General features: G+C 38.7%; 2 pseudogenes; one reads left to right on the forward strand and one right to left on the reverse strand.

Moving 5' to 3' along the window:
• The first annotated feature begins 2,036 nt into the window (after nt 1–2,036).
• LOC135365657 (putative olfactory receptor 2B8) lies at nt 2,037–2,990 on the forward strand (annotated as a pseudogene).
• A 14,746-nt stretch (nt 2,991–17,736) lies between these two features.
• LOC123837361 (putative olfactory receptor 2B8) lies at nt 17,737–18,713 on the reverse strand (annotated as a pseudogene).
• Between the last annotated feature and the right edge of the window lie 228 nt (nt 18,714–18,941).

Here is an 18,941-nt window from a genome sequence, read left to right on the forward strand (position 1 = left end):
AGGGAACCCAACATGGGGCCTGATCCCAGGACCCTGATATCTTGGCCTGAGCTGAAGGCAGACGCTTAACCAACCAAGCCACCCAGGTGCCCCTCTTATGCACATTTAAAAATGCCAGCAATTTATTTCAGATAAGTGTATGTGCATGTGTGCAGGAGACGGAACCATGGTTTGGTTTTTTTGCTCTTCTGAGCAGGTGTGAGTCAGGGGATATACCCTGTTGTACACATTTAGACGGTCTCAAATACTTTTATATGTTAATTCTATTAAGAATTTTTTTGTGTGGATACCACCGAATACCTCTTTATAGGAAATCAAAGGAGGTATAAAATAGTGTGAAATACTACATTCTCTATTTGGATTTTATGGACACTTATTTTATGCCAGTTTTGTACCATTTCTTTCACACATCAATGGGTCTAAAATCAAACCCAATTCTGATTTTTAAAGTCTTAGAAGAATTAAAAGTGTAGTGTATGCCTAATCACTTGAATAGGATAGAGCTAGAATAATTTTCTGATGCCTCTTTGGTTGGTTTAGAACTATGCTTCTTCAGTACTAAGCAGTTGGATGAAAATGGTCATCAGATTTGCCTTAGACCTGGCATGTGTTGGGTACAACCCTTAAGGATAGCTTCTAGAAAGGTGATAATTAGCCTGATGATGATGGATGTCTGACATTTTGTATAATACCAAAATATCCTTTTCTTTATGCCTTTCCTTGTACTAATTTAAGGTTTCCTTTATAGCGCTTTGACCTGCTTTGCCTTGAGAATGTATCTGTTTTTATCTCTATGTTATTATCTATGTAATTATTGCATCATTGGGAGTGATGTAAAGCATTACACTGTGTACATAGATTACACAATTGGATAACTCTTGAACATGTTTATTCTGATTAGAATGTTGATAGGGAATAATCCTACCTCTTTCAGGAATTTTAAAACTCTCGTTGGTAATGTGTGAAATAGAAATCTGCAGAAGGAAGAGGAAAGTTTTGGCCACCAGATTTTAGAGTTCTGATTCTACCTATGAATGACCAATGAATTTTCAGAGTTCCTGATAAATTGGTACAGTAATTTTAAGCATGTTTAGGGAAAAGTGAAGCACTGTATTTAGATGGTGTTGTTCTCCTTGATGGAGTGTTTAATTGTTTTGCTACAATACAAAATAAAAAGGTATATCTTTCATAAATATATTAGAGAGTCAATTCTGCCAAAATGTTTATATGCAGAACTAGTAGTGATATTTTGAATGAAATTGTATTCTCTGTATAAGTACATTCTAGGTCTTAAATTCCTGTATCTGAATGCATTTTTGAGATTATGTTGTATTATATTCTATTGCATGTGAGGTGTGTGCAAATCAAATTGTGTAGAATCATGAGATACATATTTACAGTAACATCTCTCTCTCTGTCTGTATCTCCTTCTGATTCTTTCTGATTGCTCTCCTTCTTTTTCCCTCAGCCCCATTCTCTCTAAAATGTATGTACATACTTATAGTACTTATATAAGTCTTATTAAGCTCAGAATGAAAGAACTTTTGTACCTATGACTGATGCCAACACAAGGTCTTTTATGTGATTTTTCTTATATTAAATAATTGATTTATTTTTTGTGATAATGTGGACCTATATTGGTATAAACTATGTCAATATAAATGAGTACCTCATTTATTCCAATAGTTACTGATAAAATCTAATGACCCTGTCTTTAACATGGTAGATCCACTCCCCTCCAACTGATTATTTTTTTATTATTTCTTTTAAAAATTGCTAAATGCTTGGGGCGCCTGGGTGGCTCAGTCGTTGAGCGTCTGCCTTCGGCTCAGGTCATGATCCCAGGGTCCTGGGATCGAGTCCCACATCGGGCTCCCTCCTCGGGGGGAAGCCTGCTTCTCCCTCTCCCACTCCCGCTGCTTGTGTTCCCGCTCTCGCTATCTCTGTCTCTGTCAAATAAATAAATAAATAAAATCTTAAAAAATAATAATAATAAAAAAATAAAAATTGCTAAATGCTTGATCCTGACAGGAAACATGTGCTAACAGAGGATGGAACAGAAAAATGGCAGTTCTTTCACTGGGTTTATCCTGCTGGGTTTCTCTGACCGGCCTCAACTGGAGCTAGTCCTCTTTGTGGTTCTTCTGGTCTTCTATCTGTTCACTCTGCTGGGAAACACCACCATCATTGCCTTGTCCCACCTGGACCCACATCTTCAGACTCCCATGTACTTTTTCCTCTCCAACCTAAGCTTTCTGGACCTCTGTTACACGACCAGCACTGTCCCGCAGCTCCTGGTTCATCTCAGGGGAGCTGACAAGTCTATCTCCTTTGGTGGCTGTGTGGCTCAGCTCTTCATTTCTCTAGGGTTGGGAGGCACAGAATGCATTCTCTTAGGGGTCATGGCATTGGACCGCTATGCAGCCATCTGCAGGCCCCTGCAGTACACAGTGATCATGCACCCCCGTCTCTGTGCCCTCATGGCTTTTGCATCGTGGTTCATTGGTTTTGCCAACTCCTCATTGGAGACAGTGCTCACATTCCTTTTGCCATTTTGTGGGAGAAATAAAATAGATCATTTCTTTTGTGAGATCCCCCCACTGATCAAGCTTGCCTGTGTTGACACCACTGTGAATGAGTCTGTGCTCTTCGTAGTTGGTGTGATCATGCTCCTCATACCTGTGGCATTAATCATCTTCTCCTATGGTCCAATTGTCAGGGCAGTCTTAAGAATAAAGTCATCTGCAGGGCAGAGGAAAGCGTTTGGGACATGTGGGTCCCACGTCACAGTGGTCTCCCTGTTCTATGGTATGGCCATCTACACTTACCTCCAGCCCAGCAACAACTACTCCCAGGATCAGGGCAAGTTCATTTCTCTGTTCTACACCATCGTCACCCCCATGGTCAACCCTGTCATATATACACTGAGGAACAAGGATGTGACAGGAGCAATGAAGAAGGTGCTTTGGAGGGGCCACGGCTCTAGATGACTGGGCAGAAAGACCCTTTGATGGAAGACGTTGAATGCCAGAGCACTTCAGATGATTGTGTCCCCCCCCCCCACCATGTCATCCAAAGTTTCCTCTGACAACTCTCAAGGGAATTTCCTTACCTGATTCTTCTATGCAAGTGAGTGCTCAAAATCTAAGTCCATAGACTCATGTGGCCTCCAGAGAGGCTGCCTCAGTGTTCCCAGAGCGCCTGTATCATATTGTTATTTTAAAAAGCTCCACAGGTTTTTCTTAACCAGCCCCGCAATAATTTGGTAACACTATTCCATTTCTGCATGCAGGAAGACATTCACACAAATCCTATATAGGCATAGGGAAAATGAGAACAGGAACCAATTAAACACTACAAGAAATATTAACATTTTAGCATTTTCTGGCAATTGTTGGAGGCATATGTCTTACTCTTGCATTTTGTGATCATGGCTCTATTATGAGGTCCGTAGGTTGCCTGTATCACAGCTTTCTCATAGAAGTAGGTGGGCAACTGTGGGAAAAACAAACAGCTCAAAGAAAAACCTGCCGACATGAATCCTGACAAACCATTTAGATATCAGGTCCTAGCGTGATGTCACTAGTGTAACAATGGTTTTATGTAGACTTCTGTCACAAAAGGGGGACAGCGTGAGGCATACCTGCCAGCGACATTGGGAGCTTCAGCTGGTAATACACTAGGCAGTGCTTATGTGTAATTCTGTGCACGGTAGGAGAAGCACCAATGTGAGGTACACAAGTTGCTTGTGTGCCATCCTGTTCTTTAAAAATGACTTTTTGAGGACATTATCATATCTGAACAGTATATGGCCCAAATCTTATTTTATATTCCATCCATTTTAACTACAGTAATGCAGCAAAAGTTTCAAGGGTAAAATACACTTAGATACTGTCTTCATACCATTTTATAAATTCTTTGATTGAGGCATCAACTGATCAAGGCTTTTGTATCTCACATCTGCCAAAGGACCCATACAATTTGAATGCAGTGACATATTATAAAAATATGGGAAATGACCTTATTTCATAAGGAATCCCATTTACTGTGGAGCTTACCAGATTCACCAGGAGAAAATTTAAGAAAAAATAGATTGTACATTAATTATTAAACATCTCCATGTATCTAAGCTTCAAAATAGCCATCTCGGTATGAACTGTCATACAATTCTGAATTAAGAGTAATAAATATAAACATCCCAGAATAATTGAATCTGACATTCTAGCCCAAAGATCTTACCTCAAGGTCAGTTTGCACATAAATGTGTTTTGGGGTATGGATCTGGGTTTTTGTATATATGTATTGTCATGAACAGTGTATTTTCCCATGGAGGTTGGAGCTTTGGCAATGCCATCTTCATAGAAATGTTTCTGATTTTTGGTAGGTTTTTCCAAGATGCTACACTGTAGCACAGTGTAAGTAAATGTGTTTGTGTCTTGGACTGGACACATATGCATAGCAAGTGTACTGTTCCTTATCCTGACAGCTAACCCGCATCCTCCAGGGCCTTGAACCCCTTGAGCTGGTCATGCTCATGACAAGTGATCTTGCTACAGAGACAGGATTTGGAGGCTGGAAATGACAGCCAGGGGAGATTATGCACATGGTCAGGTTCTCTCTGTATCTCTAGCAGCATGGCAGTATTCCCACTTGAAATCAACACCTGCGATATATCTTGACACCGTAGTGATGTTTCATGTATGCCAGTAGAAAAATAGTTTTATAATACTGTTTATCCCCGATGTGACAAATTTCCCACTCTCCATTATGTTTCAACCACATCTTGACAGTTATACCCAAATGGTCACTTTAAAACCCCTTAAATGAACTGTCTTTGGTGCAAAACCCCTCAAGGTCTCATGAAACCACACAGCCTATTATTCTGGATGAATATCTACTTCTCTACTCTTAAGGACACACAGAGCCCTGGGGTGAAACATTTATTTTCTTTAAGAGAATGTGTGAATGGCATTTGCATGTTTATGTTACATGGGAATAAATTATAGAGAACAAAGACCTCTGGGATACATGCTAAAATAAAAAAGAAATTATTTGGAAGTCCAGACACAAGTTCAGTATCGTTCTGTAACATTTTTCTAATGTTAAGAGTCTGCCACCGCGTGCTCTTCATGATTTGGCTGTAACAGACTACAGGGTTGTGTAATTTGCCACCAATATTATTTGGACTGTTTCCTTTTGAATTTTCACCAATAACTGTGGCATGGCTGTGGGATTGTATCCAAGGCTTGGCTAAATTATTTTATTCCATCTGTCTTCAGCACATGGAGGTCAGGGTGATCATGATGCTCTAGAGCAATTCATGGATTCTTCCAGCTCTTTTGCTTTCTGAGGAACACAGGGTGCACACCCTCAGCTCAGGTAATGGGTGATTGCAGAGACCCAAAATGTCAGTGAGACTCACATGAAACACAATTCTTAACCAGCAGATGATATATCACCAATTATCAAAGGATACAAAATAATAGCAAGAGTACATGCAGGAGGCCCCAGACCCATCAGACAGCTTCGGAAACCCCCTCACTGCAATGGAAAGCAGTTTGTTTCTCAAATGTGAGGCAGAACTAGTGTGGTACAAGTCAGCACAGAGACGCTTCAGGATTCTCAGATTATGTGTCCCTGCCTTCATAGCCCTGTTGTCTTTTGGACTGTCATTTGGAAGCATATCTGCAGTGCATAGAGTGTAGGTTCTGACCGGACCCTCTGCATGGTGCTGAAATTACTACTAGGTCAGTAATCAGAGTATAGCCAGCCCCGTAAGACCCTCATGTGTTCATAGTCTGTGCATTTCGTGGTTACTCTTTGCCAGAGTTCTGCTCTGTCCAGGCTCACCGAGGAGGGAGGAACAGGTTATAGATCCCTGTGAACCCTTTCCTTTGCAGGTGACTTCTTTTCGGATGCTTGTTTTGTAATATAGGTGAGAGCTTCTTTCCTTGTTGTGATATTGTAATGCATTTCAGACCTGGTCTTGCAGACTCTGGGAACGACTGTGTATGGAAATGTGGTTTGCCAGGAAGGTGGGCTCTGTGTAAATTCAAAAATGAGCAGATGAATGACTGCTGATCAGAGGTGTCAGGGGATGGGGTCCCTGAGGTGGCCTTAGGGACTGGACACTTGTTCTGGGGAGGGAGACATTTCCTTCTTTCTCCCAGGGTTCTTCCAGCTGTTTTGGAATTAAATGGACATGATAGAGAGTAACAGGAGAAAAAACCCTGAAGTTTTATTACCTGCACATGGAGGCCCAATAATGAAATTGAGACCCAAAGAAATGATCAAGGCAGGCAGTTTTTATACATTTATACAGAGACAAGAAATGTGTGAGGAATTGACAAGATAAAAAAACAGGTGCTTGGGAGCCTTAATTATGAAGAATTCTTTTTGTTTTTTTGTTTTTATTTATTTATTTATATATGTTCATTTAGCTAACATATAGTACATCAGTAGTTTTTGATGTAGTGTTCAACAATTCATTAGTTGTGTTTAACACCCAGTGCTTATCACATTACTAGGAATTTGGGCTGAGGTAATAGGTTCATAAAAAAGTAGCAAGGCTTATTTCTACAGCTTTCTCAACTTTAAGGTCCCACCTGTGGTGATAAGGATGTCTTTTACTTCTTAGTCCTGGTCAGGTGCCTTTCATATGGGAGATTTGTTTCCTGCTTTCAGGGGCACAGAGGACGGTGTGATGTTCTTGCACCTGCTGTTTCCCAAGTAGCTTCCATTCAAAATAATCACTATGCCATTGAAGTCCTTTTTGGGTGGCCTGCCCTAGACCCCTATAGTTGCTCTGTTTTAAAAAGTTAATGCCTTTTTTAATTTAAATTTTTGTTATTTAACATACAGTGCAATATTGGTTCAGTGATTCATCACTTACATAAAACACCTGGTACTCATCACAAGAGGTGCCCTCCTTAATGCCCATCACCTATTTAGCCCATCCCCCACCCACCTCCCTTTGTCAACCCTCAGTTTGTTCTCTATTATTAAAAGTCACTTACTGTAATACACTCTAGCTCCATCAACGTTGTGGCAAATGGCAAGATTTCATTTCTTTGATGGCTGAGGAATATTCCATTCTATATGTATATCCTACATCTTCTTTATCCATTCGTCAGTCAATGGACATTTGGGCTCTCTCCATAGTTTGACTATTGTTGATAACGCTGCTGTAAGTATCGGGGTGTGTGTATCCCTTTGTATCTGTATTTTTGTATTCTTTGGGTATTCTTGGGCCTAGTAGTGCAATTGCTGGATTGCAGGGTAGTTCTATCTTTAACTTTTTGAGGAACCTCCATACTGTTCTCCAGAGTGGCTGCACCAGTTTGCATTTCCACCAGCAGTGCAAGAGGGTTTGCCTTTCTCCGCATCCTTGCCAACACATGTTTCCTGAATTGTTGATTTTAGCCATTCTGACAGGTGTGAGGTGGTATCACACTGTGGTTTTGATTTGTATTTCCCTGATGATCAGTGATGTTGAACATCTTTTCATGCATGTAAGCCATCGGGAATGTTCTTTGGAAAAGTGCCTGTTCATGTCTTCTGACCATTTCTTAATTAGATTATTTGTTTTTTGGGTGTCGAGTTTGATGAGTTCTTTATAGATTTTGGATCTTAACCCTTTATCAGAGATGTCATTTGCAAATATCTTCTCCCATTCCATAGGTTGCCTTTTAGTTTTGTTGATTGTTTCCTTTGCTGTGCAGAAGCTTTTCATCTTGATTAAGTCCCAAAAGTTCATTTTTGCTTTTGTTTCCCTTGCCTTTAGAGATGTGTCTTGCAAGAAGTCACTGTGGCTGATGTCGAAGAAGTTACTGCTTGTGTTCTCCAGGATTTTGATGGATTCCTATCTCACACTGAGGTCTTTCATCCATTTTGAGTTTATCTTTGTGTATGGTGTAAGAGAATGGTCCAGTTTCATTCTTCTGCATGTGGCTGTCCAATTTTCCCAGCACCATTTATTGAAAAGACTGTCCTTTTTCCATTGGATAGTCTTTCCTGCTTTGTCAAAGATTAGTTGAACGTATAGTTGTGGGCCCATTTCTGGGTTCTCTATTCTGTTCCAATGATCTATGTTTCTCTTTTTGTGCTGGTACCGTACCATCTTGATGATTACAGCTTTGTAATATAGGTTGAAATCCAGAATTGTGATGCCTCCAATTTTGTTTTTCTTTTTCAGAATTGCTTTGACTATTCCAGGTCTTATTTGATTCCTTACAAATTTTAGGACTGTTTGTTCTAGCTCTGTGAAAAATGCTGGTGGTATATTGATAGGCATTGCATTAAATGTGTAGATTGCTTTGGGTAGTATAGACATTTTAACAATATTTGTTCTTCCAATCTGTATAGAAATGCAACTGATTTCTGTGCATTGATTTTATATCCTGCAACTTTGCTGAATTAATTATGAGTTCTATCCATTTTTTGGTTGGGTCTTTCAGTTTTTCTCCATAAAGTATCATGTTATCTACAAATAGTGAAAGTTTGACTTCTTCCTTGCCAATTTGGATGCATTTATTTCTTTTTGTTGTCTGACTGCTGAGGCTAAGACTTCCAGTACTATGTTAAATAGTAATGATGAGAGTGGACATCCTTGTCTTGTTCCTGACTGTAGTTCCCTAGGAAAGGCTCTCAGTTTTTCCCCATTGAGAATAATATTTAAGTGGGTCTTTCATAAATGGCCTTCATGACATTGAGGTATGTTCCATCTATCCCTATTTTGTTGAAGATTTTTATCAAGAAAGTATGCTGTATTTTGTCAAATACTTTTTCTGCATCTATTGAGAAGATCATATTGCTCTTATCTTTTCTTTTATTAATGTGATCTATCATGTTGATTGATTTGCAAATGTTGCACAACCCCTGCTGCCCAGGAATAACTCCCACGTGATTGTGGTGAATAATTCTTTTAATGTACTGTTGAATTTGATTCACTACTATTTTATTAAGTATTTTGGCATCCATGTTCATCAGGCATATTGGCCTGTAATTCTCCTTTTTGTAGGGTCTTTGTCTGGTTTTGGAATCAAGGAAATGCTGGCCTTGTAGAATGAGATTGGAAGTTTTCCTTCTGTTTCTATTTTTTGCAACAGTTTGAGGAGAATAGGTATTAACCCTTCTTTAAATGCCTGGTGGAATTCACCAGGGAATCCATCCAGCCCTGGACTTTTGTTTGTTGTGAGATTTAAAAAAAAATTTTTTTTTTCATTTATTTGTTTGAGGAGAGAGAGCAAGGATGAGTGAGGGAGGGGAGGGGCAGAGGGAGAAGGACAAGGATACTCCCCACTGAGTGGGGAGCCCAAATTGGGGCTGGATCCTGGGACCCTGAGATTATGACCTGAGCCAAAGTCAGATGCTTAACTGACAGCCACCCAGGTGTCCCTGTTGGGAGATTTTTGATTACTGCTTCAATTTCTTTGCTGCTTATGGGTCTGTTCAAATTTTTTATTTCTTCCTGTTTCAGTTTTGGTAGTTTACATGTTTCTAGGAATTTGTCCATTTCTTCCAGGTTGCCCAATTTGTTGGCATAGGATTTTTCATAGTATTCTCATTTAATTGTTTATATTTATTTGGTGTTGGCTGTGATATCTCCTCTTTCATTCATGATTTTATCTACTTGGGTCCTTCCTCTTTAATTTGGTAAGTCTGGCTAGGGGTATATCAATTTTATTATTCTTTTTCAAAGAACCAGCTCCTTGACTGGTGGATGTTCAACTACCCCTGCAGCCCAGGAGTAAATCCCACTTGGTTGTGGTGAATAATCCTTTTAATGTACCATTCGATCCTATTGGCTAGTATCTGGGTGAGAATTTGGCATCAATGTTCATCAGGGATATTGGTCTGTATTCTCCTTTTTACTGGGGTGTTTTCTGGTTTTGGGATCAAGGTAATGCTGGCCTTGATCCCAAATTAAGGCTGGCCTAATTAATTTTATTAATTATTTCAAAGAATCAGCTCCTTGGTTCTTTGAAGGAATTAATAAGATTGATAAACCCCTAGCCAGACTTATCAAAAAGAAAAGAGAAAGGACCCAAATAGATAAAATCATGAATGAAAGAGTAGAGATCATGACCAACACCAAAGAAATACAAACAATTTTAAGAACATATTATGAGCAACTGTATGCCAACAAATTAGGCAATTTGGAAGAAATGGATGCATTCCTAGAGTTGTATAAGCCACCAAAACTGAACCAGGAAGAAATAGAAAACTTGAATAGACCCATAACCAGCAAGGAAATTGAAGCAGTCATCAAAAATCTCCCAACAAACAAAAGTCCAGGGCCAGATGGCTTCCCAGGGGAATTCTACCAAACATTTAAAAAATTAATACCTATTCTTCTGAAGCTGTTTCAAAAAATCAAAATGGGAGGAAAACTTCCAAACTCTTTTTATGAGGCCAGCATTACCTTGATCCCAAAACCAGACAAAGACCCCATCAAAAAGGAGAATTATAGACCAATATCCCTGATGAACATGGACACAAAAATTCTCACCAAAATACTAGCCAATAAGATCCAACAGTACCTAAAAAGGATTATTCACCATGACCAAGCCCATTTATACCTTGGCTGCAAGGGTGGTTCAATATCCACAAATCAATCAATGTGATCACTATACTAATAAAACAAAGTAAAAGAACTATATGATCCTCTTAATTGATGCAGAAAAAACATTTGACAAAGTACAGCAACCTTTCTTAATTCAAACTCTTCGCAGTGTAGGGAAAGAGGGAACATACCTCAAGATCATAAAAGCCATCTATGAAAAGCCCACAGTGAATATGATTCTCAAGGGGGAAAACAGAGCTTTCCCCCTAAGGTCAGGAACATGACAGGGATGTCCACTATCACCACTGCTATTCAACATAGTAATAGAAGTCCTAGCCTCAGCAATCAGACAACAAAAAGAAATAAAAGGCACCTGAATTGGCAAAGAAGTCAAATTCTCACTCTGCAGATGACATGATACTCTATATGGGAAAACCCAAAAGACTCCACCTCAAAATTGTTCGAACTCACAGGAATTGAGCAATTGGCTATTGTGGCAGAATATAAAATCAATGCACAGAAATCAGTTGCATTTCTATACACTAACAATGAGACTGTAGAAAGAGAAATTGCACCCAAAACCATAAGATACCTAGGAATAAACCTAACCAAAGAGGCAAAGGATCTGTACTCAGAAAACCATAGACCACTCATGAAAGAAATTGAGGAAGACACAAAGAAATGGAAAAACGTTCCATGCTCAGGGATTGGAAGAACAAATATTGTGAAAATGTCTATGCTACCTAGAGCAATCTACACACTCAAAGCAATCCCTATCAAAATACCATCAAGTGTTTCCCAGAGCTAGAACAAATCATCCTAAAATTTGTATGGAATCAGAAAAGACCCTGAATAGCCAAAGGAATGTTGAAAAAGAAAACCAAAATGGGTGGCATCACAATTCCGGACTTCAGGCTCTATTACAAAGCTGTCATCATCAAGACAGTATGGTACTGGCACAAAAACAGACACATAGATCAATGGAACAGAATAGAGAGCCCAGAAATGGACCCTCAACTCTATGGTCAACTAATTTTCAACAAAGCAGGAAAGAATATCCAATGGAAAAAGGAAAATTGGTGTTGGGAAAACTGGACAACCACGTGTAGAAGAATGAAACTGGACCATTTTCTTACAACATACACAAAAATAGACTTAAAATTGATGAAAGACCTAAATGTGAGACAGGAATCCATTGAAATCCTAGAGGAGAACACAGACAGCAACCTCTGTGACCTCAACTGCAGCAACTTCTTGCTAGACACATCTCCAAGGAAAGGGATACAAAGGCAAAAATGAACTATTGGGACTTCATCAAGATAAAAAACTTTTGCACAGCAAAGGAAGCAGTCAACAAAACAAAAAGACAACCAATAGAATGGGAGAAGATGTTTGCAAATGACATATCAGATAAAGGGCTAGTATCCAAAATCTATAAAGAACTTATCAAACTTAACACCCAAAAAAACAAATACTCTAATCAAGAAATGGGCAGAAGACATGAACAGACATTTCTGCAAAGAAGACATACAAGGTCAATAGACACATGAAAAAAATGCTCCACATCCCTTGGCATCAGGGAAATACAAATCGAAATCACAGTGAGATACCACCTCACACCAGTCAGAATGGCTAAAATGGCTACCCTATGACCCAGCAATTGCACTACTGGGTATTTAACCTAAAGGTACAAATGTAGTGATCCGAAGGGGCACATGCACCCCATTGTTTATAGCTGCAATGTCCATAATAGCCAAACTATGGAAAGAACCCAGATGTCCATCAACAGATGAATAGATAAAGAAGAGGTGGTATATATATACAATTGGATATTATTCAGCCATCAAAAAATATGAAATCTTGCCATTTGCAATGATGTGCATGGAACTAGAGGGTGTTATGCTAAGTGAACTAAGTCAATCAGAGAAAGGCAATTATCATATGTGGAATTTAAGAAACAAAACAGAGGATCATAGGGGAAGAGAGGAAAAATTAAACAAGACGAAATCAGTGAGGGAGACAAACCATAAGAGACCTTAACTCTAGGAAACAAACTGAGGGTCGCTCGAAGGAAGGGAGGTAGGAGGATGGGGTAACTGGGTGATGCACATTAAGGAGGGCACATGATGTAACGAGCACTGGGTGTTATATAAGACTCATGAATCACTGACCTCTACTTCTGAAACTAATATGTTAATTGATTGAATTTAAATTTTAAAAAGTTCTAAAAAAAAGAACCAGCTCTTAGTGTCATTGATTCATTCTACTGTTTTCTTTTTGTTTCTACATCTTTTATTTCTGTTCTAATCTTTATTATTTATCTTCTCCTGCTGGATTTAGGCTTTATTTGCGTTATTTTTCCAGCTCCTTTCCATGTGAGTTTAGGTTGTGTATTGGAGACTTTTCATATTTCTTGAGGAAAGCCTGTATTGCTATATACTTCCCTCTTAGGACTGCCTTGAGGTATCCCACAGGTTTTGAACCATCATGTTTTCATTTTCATTTGCTTCCATGTATTTTTTAATCTCTTCTTTAATTCCCTGGTTAATGCATTCATTTTGTAGTGGATATTCTTTAACTTCCATGTATTTGTGGCCTTTCCAATTTTTTTCTTGTGGTTGACTTCAAGTTCCATAGTGTGGCAGGCTGAAAATATGCATGGTATGATCTCAATCTTTTTGTACTTGTTAAGGGCTGATTTGTGACCCAGTATGTTATCTATTCTGGAGAATGTTCCCTGTGAACTCAAAAATAATGTGTATTCTACTTCTTTAGGATGAAATGTTCTGAATATATCTGTTAAGTCCATCTGGCCCAGTGTGTCATTCAAAGCCCTCATTTCCTTGTTGATCTTCTGCTTAGACGATCTGTCCATTGCTATAAGTGGGGTGTTAAAGCCCACTACTATTATTGTATTATTATCAATGAGCTTCTTTATGTTTATTATTGTATGTATGTATTTTGTTTATTACTGTATGCATTATATATACTTTGGTGCTCCCAAGTTGGGAACATAAATATTTACAATTGTTGGCTCTTCTTGATGGATAGATACCTTAATTATGATATAATGCCCTTCTTAATCTCTTTTTTCTTAATTTTTAAAATTTGTTTTGTAGTTTCAAGTTTTTATTTAAATTCCAGTTGGTTAACATACAATATATTAGTTTCAGAAGTAGAGTTTAGTGATTCATCACTTACATATAACACCCAGTGTTTTTAAAATGCCATTTACAACCACTCAAAATAAATGAAATATTTACATATATGCTTATTAAACATGTATAGAACTTATATGCTGAAAACTACAAACACTAATGAAAGAACTCAAAGAAGAAATAAATAAATTGAGGGGCATGCCACAGGGACAAACTATACTGCTTTTGCTGTCATAGAGATACACATAAGTTAAAAAATATAGAAGTGCCATTCTTTCCATCTCTGGATTGAAATTTGAATCACAAAGAGTGGGGTCAGTTTGTAGGTGGGATAATGCTAGAACATTCTCATTACTGTCAACTTGTCCAATGTCATAAATCTTTGCCTCTATGTTGTCTTCTAGGAGTTTTACAATTTCAGGTCTTACATTTACATTTTAATCCTTTTCAAGTTAATTTTTGTGAGTGGTGTAATATAGAGCTCTAATTTCATTTCTCTGTATTTACCCAGTTTTCACAGACTATGCTTCTCCATGAATATTCTTGACTCCTTTATCAAATATTAGTTGTGTGTACATGGGTAGGTTTATTTCTGGGCTGTTCATTCTGTTCCTTTGGTGTATGTATCTATTTCTTCAGCCAGTACCATACTGTTTTGATTATTAGAGCTTTATAATATAGTTTGAATCAGGGAGTGGGATGCCTCCAGCTTTGTTCTTCTTTGTCAGAGTGGCTTTCTTTCACAAAACTTTTGTCCCCCTACAAAAATTGGGGACTTTTGTGGCTCCACACAGATTTTAGAATTGCTTTTTCTATATCTGTTGAAAATGCCTCTTGATTTTTGATAGGGATTGCATTGAATCTATCATGGATTTGAGTATTATAGACATTTTAGCAGTATTAATTCTTTCAATTCATGAATACAAGATATCTTAATTCTTCAATTTCTTTCACGAAAATCTTACAGTTTTAAGTGTACAGGTCTTTTGCCTCCTGGTTCAATTTTTGTTTTTGATGCTGTTGTGAGTGGGATTAAACAAATCTTTTCATATATTTTCTGTTATTGTATAGAAAGGCAACTCATTTCTGTATGTTGAGTTTCTGTTTTGCAACTTTACTAAACTTGTTGATAAGATCTAACAGTTTTTTGGTGGTGTCTAGGATTTTCTATATATGAGATCATATATATAATTTCTAGGCAAAATGATTTTACTTCTTGTATTTTGACTAGATGCCTTTTATTTCTTTGCTTGCCTTATTGCTCAAGCTACAACTTCCAATACTGTGTTTTATATGAGTAGTAAAGGGGGACATCCTTGTTTTGTATCTGATCTTAGAGGAAAAACATTCCACCTTTTGCCATTGAGTATGTTAGACATGGGTTTGATATATATGGCCTTTATTATGTTGAGGTATATTCTTTCTACATCTGTTTTCTTGAGTATATATATCATGAAAAGATGTTGTATTTTGTTAAATGTTTTTCTGCATCTATTGAGATAATCATATGGTTTTTATCTTTCATTCTATTAATGTGGTGTATCACATTTATTGATTTGTGTAGCTGGTTCATCCTGTATCCCTGCTGTAAATCCTTCTTGATCATGGTGTATGAACCTTATAATGTGCTATTGAATTTGCTTTGTTGATATTCTGTTGAGAAATTTTGCATCTATATTCATCAGGGATATAGGTCTATAGGTTTCCTTTTTTTTTTTTTTTTGTAGTATTTATCTGTGTTTGGTGTTAGGATAATGCTAATCTTGTAAAATGAGTTTGGAAGTGTCCTTACTTTTCATTTTCTTGAAGAGTTTGAGAAGGATTGGTGCTAGTTGTTTTTTTAGATATTTGAGAGTGAAGGGGTAGGTACGTTTATATTAGACAAAATAGACTTTAAACCAAAAATGGTAACAAGAGACAAAAAACTTCATTATACAAAGGGGTCAATTCATCAAGAAGATATAATAATGGTAAATATATGGGACCCAACATGGGATCATCTAAACATATTAAACAAATGCTAACAGATATGAAGGGAGAAATAGACAACATGGGGCTCCTGGGTGGCTCAGTCATTAAGCATCTGCCTTCGGCTCAGGTCATGATCCCAGGACAAGCCCCACATGGGGCTCCCCGCTGGGCAGGAAGCCTGCTTCTCCCTCTCCCACTCCCCTTGCTTGTATTCTCTCTCTTGCTGTGTCTCTCTCTCTGTCAAATAAATAAATAAAATCTTAAAAAAAAAAAAGAAATAGACAACATAATAATCATAGGGACTTCAATATTCTAATATTAACAATGGATAAATCATTCCAACAGAAAATCAACACAAAAATATTGGATTTGAGCCATACTTTAGACTAAAAAATTTAACAGAGGTACATGGACCATTTCATCCAACAGCAGCAGAATACACATTCTTGTCAAGCACACCAGGAACATTGTCCAGGAGAGATCACAAGATAATTTACAAAACAAGTCTTAGCAAATTTAAGAAGATTGAACTCATGCAAATATCTTTATTTGATCACAGTGGTATGAGACTAAAAATCATAACAAAAGGAAAGCTGAAATATTTCCAAATAGGAAAAAATAAATAACTCCCCCTTACCCCAAAAACAATGGGTCAAAGAAGACATCAAAGGGAAAACAAGAAATATCTTGAAAAAATGAAAATACAAACACTACTTACAAAAATTTATGGGGTGCTGCAAAATCAATCTAAGGGGAATGTTTACCACAATAAAAGCCTACATTAGGAAAATAATTTTCAGATAAATCTGACAATTGTCTACAAGTTCAGACCCTTTCACTAGTGTGAAATGCAGATTATCAGCTAGTGTTTATAAAAAATTTAGACAAGAGAGAACTTTCTGATGGGCTCTAGGTAGGCTCTAGAATGCAATACGTTCTATGTGGATTTTCTATAGTTGGCTCATTTAGAAGCCAACAAATTAATAATAAAAAAGAATACAGTTAACTTCTTTAAAGCAAACAAAAAAATAACCTAACTTTACTCCTTTAAGAACTAGTAAAAAACAAATCTCAAAGTTAGCAGAAGGAAGGAAAGAACAAAGATCAGAATGGAAATATATGAAATAGAGACCAGAAAAACAATAGTGACTCAACCTGGAAGGAAGACGAGACCAGAACTCCCTGTACAAATGATCTTTGATTGAGGTCTTCAAAGGAAAGCCAGGTAAAGTGCATTCTTGTTGGCTAAATATCATGGATAGCAAAAACAGTTTAGATTCTACTAGTTCAGTACATTGGAAAGAAATCACATAGATCATTTGGAATATAAAGCCAGATCGAGTGTGAAAGGAATGCAAATCTTAATGGGCGTGTTTAGTATCATGGTATCTGTTAATATCTAGCTTATTTCGAATGTTTTAAAAGTAAATGATTTGATGTACAACAGGCGTACAGAGAGTGGAAGTAGCATCAGTGTCAAGTTTGATGAATTTTCACACACTGTGTACCTTCTATAAATAGCATCCAGATCCAGAATTAAAATAGAAGCAGAATCCCAGTATTCTCCTCCCCCATTTCTCCTTTCAATCAGGACTCCCCTGAGAATCCATTATTCTGACTTCCAATACCACAGATTCCTTGGGCCTGTTTTGAGTTTTACATGAATAAAGAGTACATTGAATATAATTAAATTTGAGCAGTATTAACCATTTTGTATCTGGTTTCTTTCACTCAACATTGTGTTTGTGAGAATCATTCATGTTGTTTGTACTTACAATTTGTGTATTCTCATTATTGTAAAATATTCCAAGACATGACATTCCATAGTTTATTTTTACATTGTCTTAAAACCCATATTCTCCCCACTAGAAGATTTAGATCCATGGGGACAGGGGTGTTTGTTTTGGTTGCTGATATATCCCTAGAACACTGCTTCTTACAGAGCAGATGCTTTATGAGGACCTGCTGAATTATGTGAAAACTGGCTTCGAGTCACCCAGAAGTCCCTCCCCTGCACCAGCGCTTAGGTCTGCAAGTCCTTTGTTAGTTCCCTCTCAAGTCTGCAGTTGCCCTCAGCAGTCTCCTCAGTGCCCCCTTGACCTCCTTGTTCCCGAGTGTAAATGAGGGGATTTCAGCCGGGGAGTCACCAGAGTGTAGAACAGCACAATGCTTCTGTTCACATCCTGTGAATAGCTGGAGGAAGGCTGGAGGTACATGGAGATGAGTGTGCCAAAGAAGATGACCACCACCATCAGGTGGGAACCACAGGTTCCGAAGGCCTTCCGCCTCCCCTGGGCCGACTTTATCTTCAGAACGGCCTGGGTGATGTGGCCATAGGACACTAATATGAGCGACAGGGGCACCAGGAGGAAGAAGACACTGACCGTGAAGAGTTCAGGCTCGTTGATGGAGGTGTCGGTGCAGGCCAGCTTCAGCATCACGGGAACTTCTCAGAAGAAATGGTCCACCTGGTTTCTCCCGCACAGGGAAGAGTCATGGTCGGGGCCGTCTGTAGCACCACATTGCCAAACCCTGTGAGCCAAGCAGTTAGCACCCACTGCAGGCAAAGATGCGGGTGCACGATGGCCAGGTAGTGCAGTGGGCGGACACACGGCGACGTAGCGGTCATAGGCCAGGACGGCCAGGAGCACACACTCCACGCCCCCGAGCCCCAGGGCGATGAGGAGCTGGGTAACGCAGCCACCATAGGTGATGCTCTTGTCCCGCCCCTTGAGGTTGGCCAGCGTCTGAGGGACGGTGCAGGTGGTCAGACAAAGATCCATGAAAGAGAGGTTGGAGAGGAAGAAATACATGGGAGTGTGCAGGCAAGTGTCCATCCGAGACAGAAGTATAATCGTTCCATTGCCAAGAAAGCTCAAGAAGTAGACGATCAGGATGACCACAAAGGGAGGCGTCTGCAGCTGAGGCCTGTTGGAGAAGCCTAGGAGAAGGAATCCTGAGAGGGTGCTGTCATTCACTCTTTCCCTTCTGCTCTGCCTGGTCAAGAAGGGGGACTCCATTGTTTTATACTGCATGTTCCATCTACCTCTGTTTTCCTAGAGCCCGCAGTTAGTGTCTGGTTGGGAGCTGGAGAGGTTTGCACAGTGCCTTCCTTGTTGATGGGAAAGGGGGTGATAACTAGCCACTGGGCAGAAGCATCTTCCATGTTTAAGGCACTGCCGGAAAGGTCTGTGTATTTTCCCCCAGAAAGTCTCTGCGGTTGGCATGTTCATGATTTCTGTTGAATA

This window comes from Mirounga angustirostris, unplaced genomic scaffold (genome assembly GCF_029215605.1).
Source record: "Mirounga angustirostris isolate CCGP_5_RB_7025 unplaced genomic scaffold, mMirAng1.0.hap1 SCAF_8, whole genome shotgun sequence".
NCBI classification, from domain to species: Eukaryota; Metazoa; Chordata; class Mammalia; order Carnivora; family Phocidae; genus Mirounga; species Mirounga angustirostris.